Genomic DNA, 9,577 nt, shown 5'->3' with positions numbered 1-9,577 from the left:
TATTCTTATTAGAGTGATAAAGTTAGACAGGGCAAACCACTTAGAAAAATTCATCAGGAAATAACGCTGAAAAAGAAATGAGTAATTATTCTGTAATCGTTCTGTTATTCTCTAGCAGGCTTTCAAGAAAACAACTGACTTGTTAAGTATCAAAGCATTTATTTTTAAATAAATTATTCTCTTCACTCAGTGAAACTTACTCATATGTCAACATAAAATATTGCCCTCTTTTTAGAGCAAAGGATGATATCCAAGCTGCATTATAATCTGCCTGTTACTGTTACAGTGGCTGTCATGATAATTTCTATTTCTATTCTTGTACCTAATATATGGTTTTCAAAGCATTATCAATAACACAAATAGCTAACAACAAGGGAAAAGTTTTAAAATTATGATGCATGCAGTTAAATATTTTCATAGAATGCTAATTGATTGAAAAAATGCTGTTTATAAAAATTTAATTAAAAATAATTACATAATTCTAAATACAGCATGATACCAATTATATATACATACATATCTTTCTATTACTATCTTGTTCTAGTTTTTATACATGTTTATTTCTCTCCCTAAGAATATATCTATATAGTCTAGAAAGTTATACAGTTGGCCCTTGTATAACACATGAGTCAGGAGCACTGATCCCTGTACAGTAAAAAAATCCACATGTAACTTTCAACTTCCAGAAACTTAACTACTAATAGCATCCTGTTGACCAGAAGCCTTACCAGTGAATTAAACAGTCAATTAACACATATTCTGTATGTGATATATACCATTTACTGTATTCTTTCAAAAACATAAACTAGAGAAAAGCTTAAAAAGGTTATAAGGAAAAGAAAATATATTTACTATTCATTAAGTGGAAGTGAATCATCCTAAAGGTCTTCATCTTTGCAGTCTTCAAGTTGAGTGGATTGAGTAAGACAAGAAAGAGGAGGCGCTGCTCCTGTTTGTCTCTGGGGTAGCTGAGGCGGACGAGGTTGAAGAGGTGGAAGGGGAGGCAGGAAAGGCAGGCACACTCAATGCAAGTTCTATTTAAAAAGCTCCATGTCTAAGTGGAATCAGCAGTTCTAATCTGTTGTTCAAGGCTCAATTGTATACCAAATGTTGAAGGTAAACAGTAAAAATTTTATTTTTATACTTTTTCTAAATTTTTTGTTATCTATTAATATAACCAATGATCATTTATTTTGTAAAAAAAAAGTGTTGTTTATAACTAACTTAACTATATTAACTTCTGTACATTTGCTAATAGGATGGTTGAAAAGAATGAATCTTAAGAAAGGTGAGTTGAATCCCAATGACAATCTATTGCTATGTGAGTATTGCTCAGAATTCTGTCTCTGATGCTCAGCAAAAATAGTTTCACCTGACTTTTTACCAACAATTTGCTCTCAGTTTTAAACCAATACAATACTATCAACGTTGGATTGGCAAATGTAGAGCTCATTTTTCTAATGATTGATAATAACATGAAGGCTGGTGGTTTTGAGCTTTAGGTAATAGAAATTTGAAAGCGGCCACTCAGGTTCCAATCAAATTCAGACTTATGACAAAATTCTTATGACCCTGGAAAAATTATGGATAATAATTTGGAGTAAGAAGACCTGGGCTGGTCGCGGTGACTCACTCCTGTAATCCCAGCACTTTAGGAGGCTGAGGTGGTGGATCATTTGAGATCAGGAGTTTGAGACCAGCCTGGCCAACATGGTGAAATCCTGTCTCTACTAAAAATACAAAAAATTCACCAGGCATGGTGGAGCATGCCTGTAATCCCAGCTACTCAAGAGGCTGAGACAGGAGAATCACTTGAACCCAGGAGGCAGAGTTTGCAGTGAGCTGAAATCACGCCACTCAACTCCAGCTTGGGTGACAGAGGGACTTCCTATCAAAAAAAAACAAACAAAAAAACAAAAAAAACAACAACTCAGAAGACCTGCATTGAAACTTGAAGCTGACTGGTGTATGTTCCAGGAGCATACATTGGGACAATGTGATCAAAAGAACTCAGACACCAGTTAGAGAAAAGGCACGTTAGGTCCACAATAACTTTTAAGATTGCAGAGGGATCCAGAGGCTAAAACATGTAGAAATTTCTGCTCTAGATAAACATCTTTATAATAAGCCCACTGCAGCCAGAAGAGAACTGTTTATCTGACCTTGACTTTTTTTTCTGATACACCAAAAAGTTGCTTCTGTCAACCAATGATTTGAAAATGTAACCCTTATGCTGGATGATAGTAAGATTCATGAAAATAAATGGCCCTATGAAATTCATCATTTTATGCATCTAAAGAAGTAGTTTAGATTTAGGAAGGACGTTGTAATTGTTATTTATACAGAGTACATTTTTTGAGTTCCAACTAGAGAAATTTCTCTGAAATTTCAGAATCAGAAAATATTGGGTCTCCCCTTAGTAAGTGATTTGTTTTTATAAATACCACAAATCCTACAATTTTTCTTGTTTTTCTCTCTCTCGGCTTTGGTTTCTTGGAATCTTACTATCTTAATGTTTGCTCCTTCTAGTCATTGTTTTGCATATATTTTGGTGTAAATTTCCACATCCTGACTTGGCACTGACACATCGTCACAATTTCTAGATTTATTTTCCACACACCCACATACACAAGAATTCTTTGGTGATGAGGTGTACACACATATGCAGATGGGTATGTCTGAGTCTTTCATTGGACCTCCAAAGTTGTTCTTACTTTACTGGTGAATACTCTGAGGACTGATTCATTTAGCCAAAGTCACCTGGCTTATAAAAACAGCTAGGATTAGAACTGATTGTAGCTTTTCTTAAAACAACCATACTTCCTCTTTCTGTAGCTACTTTCAAAGGAAGCGTCAAACAAAGCCCCTTAATTCATTAATATGAGAAAGTAGCCTTCTCCATCATGAAAAGTGGCTCAATGGACTTAAAGTTCTCTAAGTTACCAAAACTTGAAGAATGGGAAATGCCAACATTTTCCAGTTTTTACTATGATGGCATCTATTCAGCATTAGGAAAATCCTAAATTTTATATTTATTTTATAATTATGTAAATAATAACACAAGAAGTCTTTTAAAAGTTCCTTGATAATTTTAATTCTCCAGAAACATAGTTGTTAAAAGTAAATTCCTTTCATGATATCAGTCCTGTTCTGTATCAATTTATGACTTGCTCTCTGGCAGATTGAAATACAGAGTCTAAGACATGCTTCAGCAGCTAAAAATGTAAAGGAGGCAATTTATAGCTTTCTTTTATTTAGAATGAATATTTGCGTAAGGAAGATAACATTTCTTTTCCAATTACATTTTTCCTTAACATGTACTAACATACTTACTAAAAAGATTTTTTCCTATACTATAACCTGTTAAGCATATAAACAATTTGTTGTTAACACATGGGGAAAAGGGAAGGGTGAAATCAAATTAGCAACGAGAAGGGCAGTGAGCTCACTACAGAAGACCATGTGGTAGCCTTTCTACTACTGCATTAGTAGATGGTCTGATAACTTTCCTACAATGGCAATACATCACGGTTTTTCCTACAATGGCAGTACATCATGGTTTTTCTTAGGCAACATTCATTGAACAGATAATTAACTTTAAAAAAAATAACGTTTTATTTTTTGATGGAGTTTGGGCCATCTCAAACCTTCACAAGGAATTCATAATTCTTATCACAGAATCCAAATAGCTGAGTTTGAATTCTGTATATGGTACAGGGATGGGAGTGGTTTACAAGCCAGAGGCCATGTATTGAGTTTAGATACCCCCTGATAAATTTGTGTTTGAGGAGTCAGCAAAATATATCAAAGTCTGACACTATTGGGCTTTGCAGAAATCTTTCCACTAAGTTTAAAGACCAGTTTCTAGAAGGTCAGTTGGGGTTGTCCAGCACACAACATTTTCCGTATTTGCGTTACTTTGGCTTTGTCACTTGAATATTGGCATGGAAGCCTGTGCTTTGTGGTTTAAGCATTTTGTTAGTTGCTTATTCCTCAACTTGAGCAGTAATCCTCTTTTGCTGACAGCTCTTTAGTTACTGTAGAAATGATTGTGTTGTCATAAACACAGCTTTAGGACTTCAGGTGGGAGGGGGAGAATCAGAGGGTGTTCAACAAAAAGCTCATGTTTCCACCCAAACACACCCACCTAAGTACTTGCAGAAGGCTCAGGGAAAACAGAAGCAGAATTCTTTTCCCTGTTCCACTTTTCAAAGTTCCTTATGCGGAATCAGATGCTTTTAATACATTTCAAAAGAGTCTTCCATCTAACCTCCAAAAATAAACAAACCACAATTCTGGTCCCCATTTCTCCCTGAATTTAATCATTTGCTCCAATTTTCCTACCTTTGAAATCAGATGATTCAGCTTCTCTTTCTGCCTCAGTAGTTTGGAATAATTCAAATTTCAGAAGCTAATGCTTGGTTCTTCTGTTTTCCTTATTTTTATATTGTAATAGCCTTCATCTGTTTTCTATCACTTAATTTCTTTTCTGATTTGGATCTCTTTTTAAAATTTTTCATGAGGGCCATTCTCTCTTTTGTCTGTTTCCTTTTTTGTATAATTCTCACTCTCCCTTCATGTGCCGAGGAAATGAACCTTTTCTGCCATGAGTTCACCCTCCTTTTTAAATTTTCCTCACCCATGTTCTACATTCTGCTTTTAAGTCAGTAATAAGATATTATTTGAAGCATGGCTCAGATCTCATATTTTAAAAGAATTTCTTCACCTATACTGGCTTCTAGCAGACTCCACCTCAGCTATGTCCTAACCGCTTCTCTGATAGAACTTTGAGTTGCTTCCTTCCTCCTGTGGCTGGTTTTTATGGTTTTCCAGTACAATATTGACAAAAGAGAATGGGCTTTGGGTCCACACCTGTATGGGTTTGAGTCTCAGCTCTGCCACAGCTGCATGATCATGAGCAGATTACTTTGCATCTGGATTTCCTTACCTGTAAACTGGCAATAATTTTATAGAAGACTTTAGAAATGATTAAAAGAGAGTATAGAGCATAGACTGAGAGTCATACTGCGTGCCCAGTGTTTTATGTATATATATATACGTTTTCAGTCTTCAAAAAATTTGGCATTTTGCTGCTAAAGAGATTGCCAGAAGATCAAAGTGGCGTGTAGAACATGAACAGTTTCCAAGAGAAAAGCCTTACATAGCATGGTCTGTTCTTTGTCTTTTTTTCACCTATCAGGCACACATCCATTTGGGCTTTTTTGTACTAAAATTATGAAATATTCAAACATAAAAGTATAACAATTAAAACAATAAATGTCTATGATCATCTGTGCTTAGCTTGAACAAATCTTAGCATGCTGTCATAACCATATCAGATGTTCATGGTACAGAAATAAACATTTTAGATTTGGTTAAAACCTTTTGTGTCTCTTCTTCAATATCATTTATCTCTCTTCCTTTGTGGAGATGTAACCATGCTGAATTTGCTCTTGATCATTCTTATTTATATATTTTTACTTTTAATATACACGTATGTATCTACATAAAACATAAGACTTTATTCTGCATATTTTAAACTACATATATGTAATCTACTGTCTATATTTTACAACTTGCTATTTTTTTTAGCATTTTCTTGGATTTATTACATGTGCTATATCATGTTGTTCTGTTTTCTGCATTTCTGTTGCAACATAGTATGCCATTGTATGAATGTGTTGCAGTAATAGTGCAGTTGGAAAACTAAGTGGAGTGGATGATTCTAATCTAACCCAAGGACAAAATCTGATCAATGCCAGTGATGAACTCAGCACAGTGGCTTGTTTCAGTGACACCTTGGGATACCAGGAACAGCTCCACCTGTTCTGCAAAGATGAGGGGCAGCTCATCTCTGGCACTGTGAGAAGGCATCACAGCACAAAAGGCACACCACAGCTCTTGTTGAAGATGTATGCCAGGGTTACAAGGAAAAACTCCAGAAAGCTGTGACAAAATTGACGCAACTTGAAGAGGAATGTACAGAGCAGAAGGTGTTCACAGCAATGTACATTACTAAATGGAAAATAAGTACAGAGTTTATTTGGGCCAAGTTTGAAGACTGCATCTCAAGAGCATCGATTCAAATTGCCCAGATTATACACTCCCACTGCATTAGTTTAGACACCAATAATGAAAACTGCAATTTTATATCTCCTCATGAGAAGATACACATTCAGAGACAAAAATATGGAATCTGACTTTAAGAATCTTCAGAGTTTACTACATGAGTAGCAGAAGTCTTATCTCTGGAGACAGGAGAAGGAAGAACAGACTCTGAGGAGACTGAGGGACCATGGGGCCGATCCGAGGCTGAACTGAAGAGCCACATCCTGGAACTGGAGGAAAAATGTCAGGGCTCAGCCCCAAAATTGCTGCAGAATGTGAATGACACTGTGAGCAGGAGTTGGGCTGTGACACTTGGAGCATCAGAGGTCTTCTCCTTGGAGCTTCATACTATGTGCAGCGTTTCTGAGCTTTACTTTGATGTGAAGAAATGTTAAGGAGCCGTCAAGAGATCGGGTTTCCATGTTGCCCAGACTGGTTTCGAACTCTTGGACTCAAGTGTTCTACCTGCCTCAGCCTCCGACAGTATTGGGATTACAGTCAATGTGACTCTGGATCCAGATAGCTCATAGTGAACTAATTCTGTCTGAAGATCAGAGATGAGTGACTTGTGGATATCCCCAGGACCATCATGGCACCCCTTCCAGGAGATTTAGTGCCTTTCCCTGTGTCCTGGGTGGTGAGGGCTTCACCTCTCAGGAAGATGCTGCTTCCAAATGGATGTTGGAGAAGGAACAGGGTGGGATTTAGGAGTTTGTAGAGAAAATGTGCAGAGGGGCAGGGGCATGAAGCAAGAGCCTCAGTCTGGATCTGGACCCTCAGACTTTGCAACAAGAAAGGCTATGTAGCCCTTATGTCTCCCTTAACTTCCCTTCATCTGTGTGAGCAGATCTTGGTTGTGGGAAAGTTTCTGGACTCTGAGGCTGGAGTTGCATCCTTTTACAACATGAGTTATTGGCTACCACATTTTCACCTTCTTAAAGCCTTCCTTCTCTGACACTCTCTGGCCCTATTTCCAGGTTCATCAATACTCTCCTTTGTTTCTGCCTCCCCTAGATGGTTAAAGAAAAGAGTAAAGTCTCATTTGGTTTAACCAGCACAGAGCATATAATGTAAATCCCATAAGGGACACAAAAAATAATAATAATACATGCAAAATAGCCTGTATCTGGCTTTTTAGAATATGACTAATAAATAGCTCTTGTGAGCTTTTCATTAAAGGGTTTAAAGATGAATCCACCTAAGTTCACTGCTTAAAGAAATGTATAAATGTGATTCTCTACATCAATTTTTTGTTTTCCCTCTTGCTTTGCAATAGATTAAGAGTAAATAATGTTATTTTCTGTTGTTTCATAGGTTCAACAACCTTTAATATATCTTTATTGGGCAAGTAGTAAGTTGAAAGTAAATGTTTATTGAAATTAAATTTGATTCACACAATAACTCTAGGAGGTAAGAGATATTATCTCTGCTTTCTACGGTATCATATTCAAAGTAGGCAAAGTTAGTTATAGACAAAACCTCAGTTTTGTCTCCTAGTTAAGTTCTAAGAATGTAGATACAGCAGTTGAATGACTGGGAAAATGACGAAAACAGCTTCAGTAGAAGAGTCTGTCTCATTTAGAAATTAGAATTGGATTTAGAGAGACCCTGGGATGTGATTGGTTGCCATTATGTTGAAAGAAATACTTAGCATTTTGCTCCAAGAGTTTTTTTTTTTTCCCCCCTGTACAGATTTGAACCAAACATAAGTTACTTTCTTATGGAATTAATGGAGAATGCTTTGAAGATTTTCATCTCTTTAGTGTAAAACATTATTTAACAAGGATTTGGCTTTGATCAGTACTCTTTTGAATAGCATAGGGTGTTACCCCAATTCATTTTTGTTTCTTTTATCAGTGCTGGTATTAAATTAGTAATCACATTGGAAATCTCATTTTCTTGGGGAGGGATTCCTTGGAAAATGTCAAAGTGAGATTTACCTGTGTATTGTTTAGTTATTCATGTTAAGAGTAGTTTGTAAAGGATTTGTTAAAGTTTTTTCATTTTTCCTAAGTGGTAATAAGAGAAATGGTAATCACAATTATGGCAACAATTATAGTGACACAATTAAACTGGCTGACATTTACTTGCTAATTTAATTCATTTATTGCCTTTTTAAACATATATGTGATAGCTGCTATGTATGGCTATAGAAAGGCTATAATTTTTGCTTGTGGTGATAAACAATTTATGTAGCAACAAAAAAAGTTATAATTTTAGAAATCTTACTGGTCCCTGGACCAGGGAAAGGAATTGTGTTTTATGTGAGCACTACCCAAATTATCTTTTCACATTGTGCTTTATAAGTAAAATGCCCTTGTTAGTTATTTGTTGAAAGAAAGAAAAGGGAGGAAGGAAGGGAGGGAAGGAAGGGAAGAAGGAAAACAGGAAGGAAGGAAGAAAGAAAGGAGGAAAATATTATCATCTCAAATTTCAAATTGGGTAACAATAATACTAAAATATAATGATTGAAAATGCATGCTGGCTGGGCGCCGTGGCTCACACCTGTAATCCCAGCATTTTGGGAGGCGGAGGCTAGTGGATTACTTGAGGTCAGGAGTGCGTGACCAGTCTGGTCAACATGGTGAAACCCCATCTTTACTAAAAACTACAAAAATTAATCAAGCATGGTGGCACATGCCTGTAAGCCTGGCTACTAGGGAGGCTGAGGCAGGAAAGTTGCGTGAATCAAGGAGATGGAGGTTGAAGTGGGCTGAGATCACGCCACTGCTTTCTGGCCTGGGCAAAAGAGCAAGATTCCACAGCAAAAAAAAAAAAAAAAGGTAAAAAGAAAATACATGCTTAATTCTTACTGTATGCCAGATATAATGCCAAGGGTTCTACATATACGGAACTACAGTTCCTTGTCCATAATGCTAAAATTCAAGAAAAGTTTGTTTTAAGCTCAATTAGCAGCAAGACCAGACATGACCCATAATTCACTTGGGAGCAAAAACTATCCTTTATGGACAGTTTTTAATTTGTAATTTATAATCTTTATCTCACTTATAAGCTCTGCAGAAATATTGTGTTTAATTTTAGAGTGTTACATAATATGGTGATATATTGTATTGTCTCTCTAAAAGAGAAATGACTTCAAACTCATGTGTCTGTGTGAATTTATAGCTGTGTACTAACTCATTTAGCTTTTGTGAAGACCTTATGAGGTTGACAGTATATTATCTCCATTTTACAGAGAAAGAATTGAAACAGGGAAGTTAGGAAAAGAATATTTACCAATAATGACTGTTTTAAAGTCTGCAATTCTCTGGTTAGAAAATCCCTTGAAAATATTTTTTTAAGAAGGTTTTGATATATCATCAGTCTTCAAGACATCTTTCAGATTCACCAGAGGGAAAAGGGGATTGCAATGACTATTTACTATGTTAAAACTTCTGGGATTTATTATAATATTTCTGCTACTATTTCTAGAAAGTTCCAAATATATTATGATAAAAACTTAGAAATA

The 9,577-nt window shown here is 36.0% G+C and overlaps 1 pseudogene; it reads left to right on the top strand.

Annotated features, from left to right (window-relative positions):
• The first annotated feature begins 5,676 nt into the window (after positions 1-5,676).
• Positions 5,677-7,163, top strand: LOC116542994 (annotated as a pseudogene).
• Positions 7,164-9,577: the final 2,414 nt, after the last annotated feature.

The sequence above is a fragment of the Sapajus apella genome, unplaced genomic scaffold (assembly GCF_009761245.1).
Source record: "Sapajus apella isolate SASKATOON/1434 unplaced genomic scaffold, GSC_monkey_1.0 scaffold177, whole genome shotgun sequence".
Lineage (NCBI taxonomy): Eukaryota > Metazoa > Chordata > Mammalia > Primates > Cebidae > Sapajus > Sapajus apella.
This window is presented reverse-complemented; position numbering and strand designations above follow the sequence as displayed.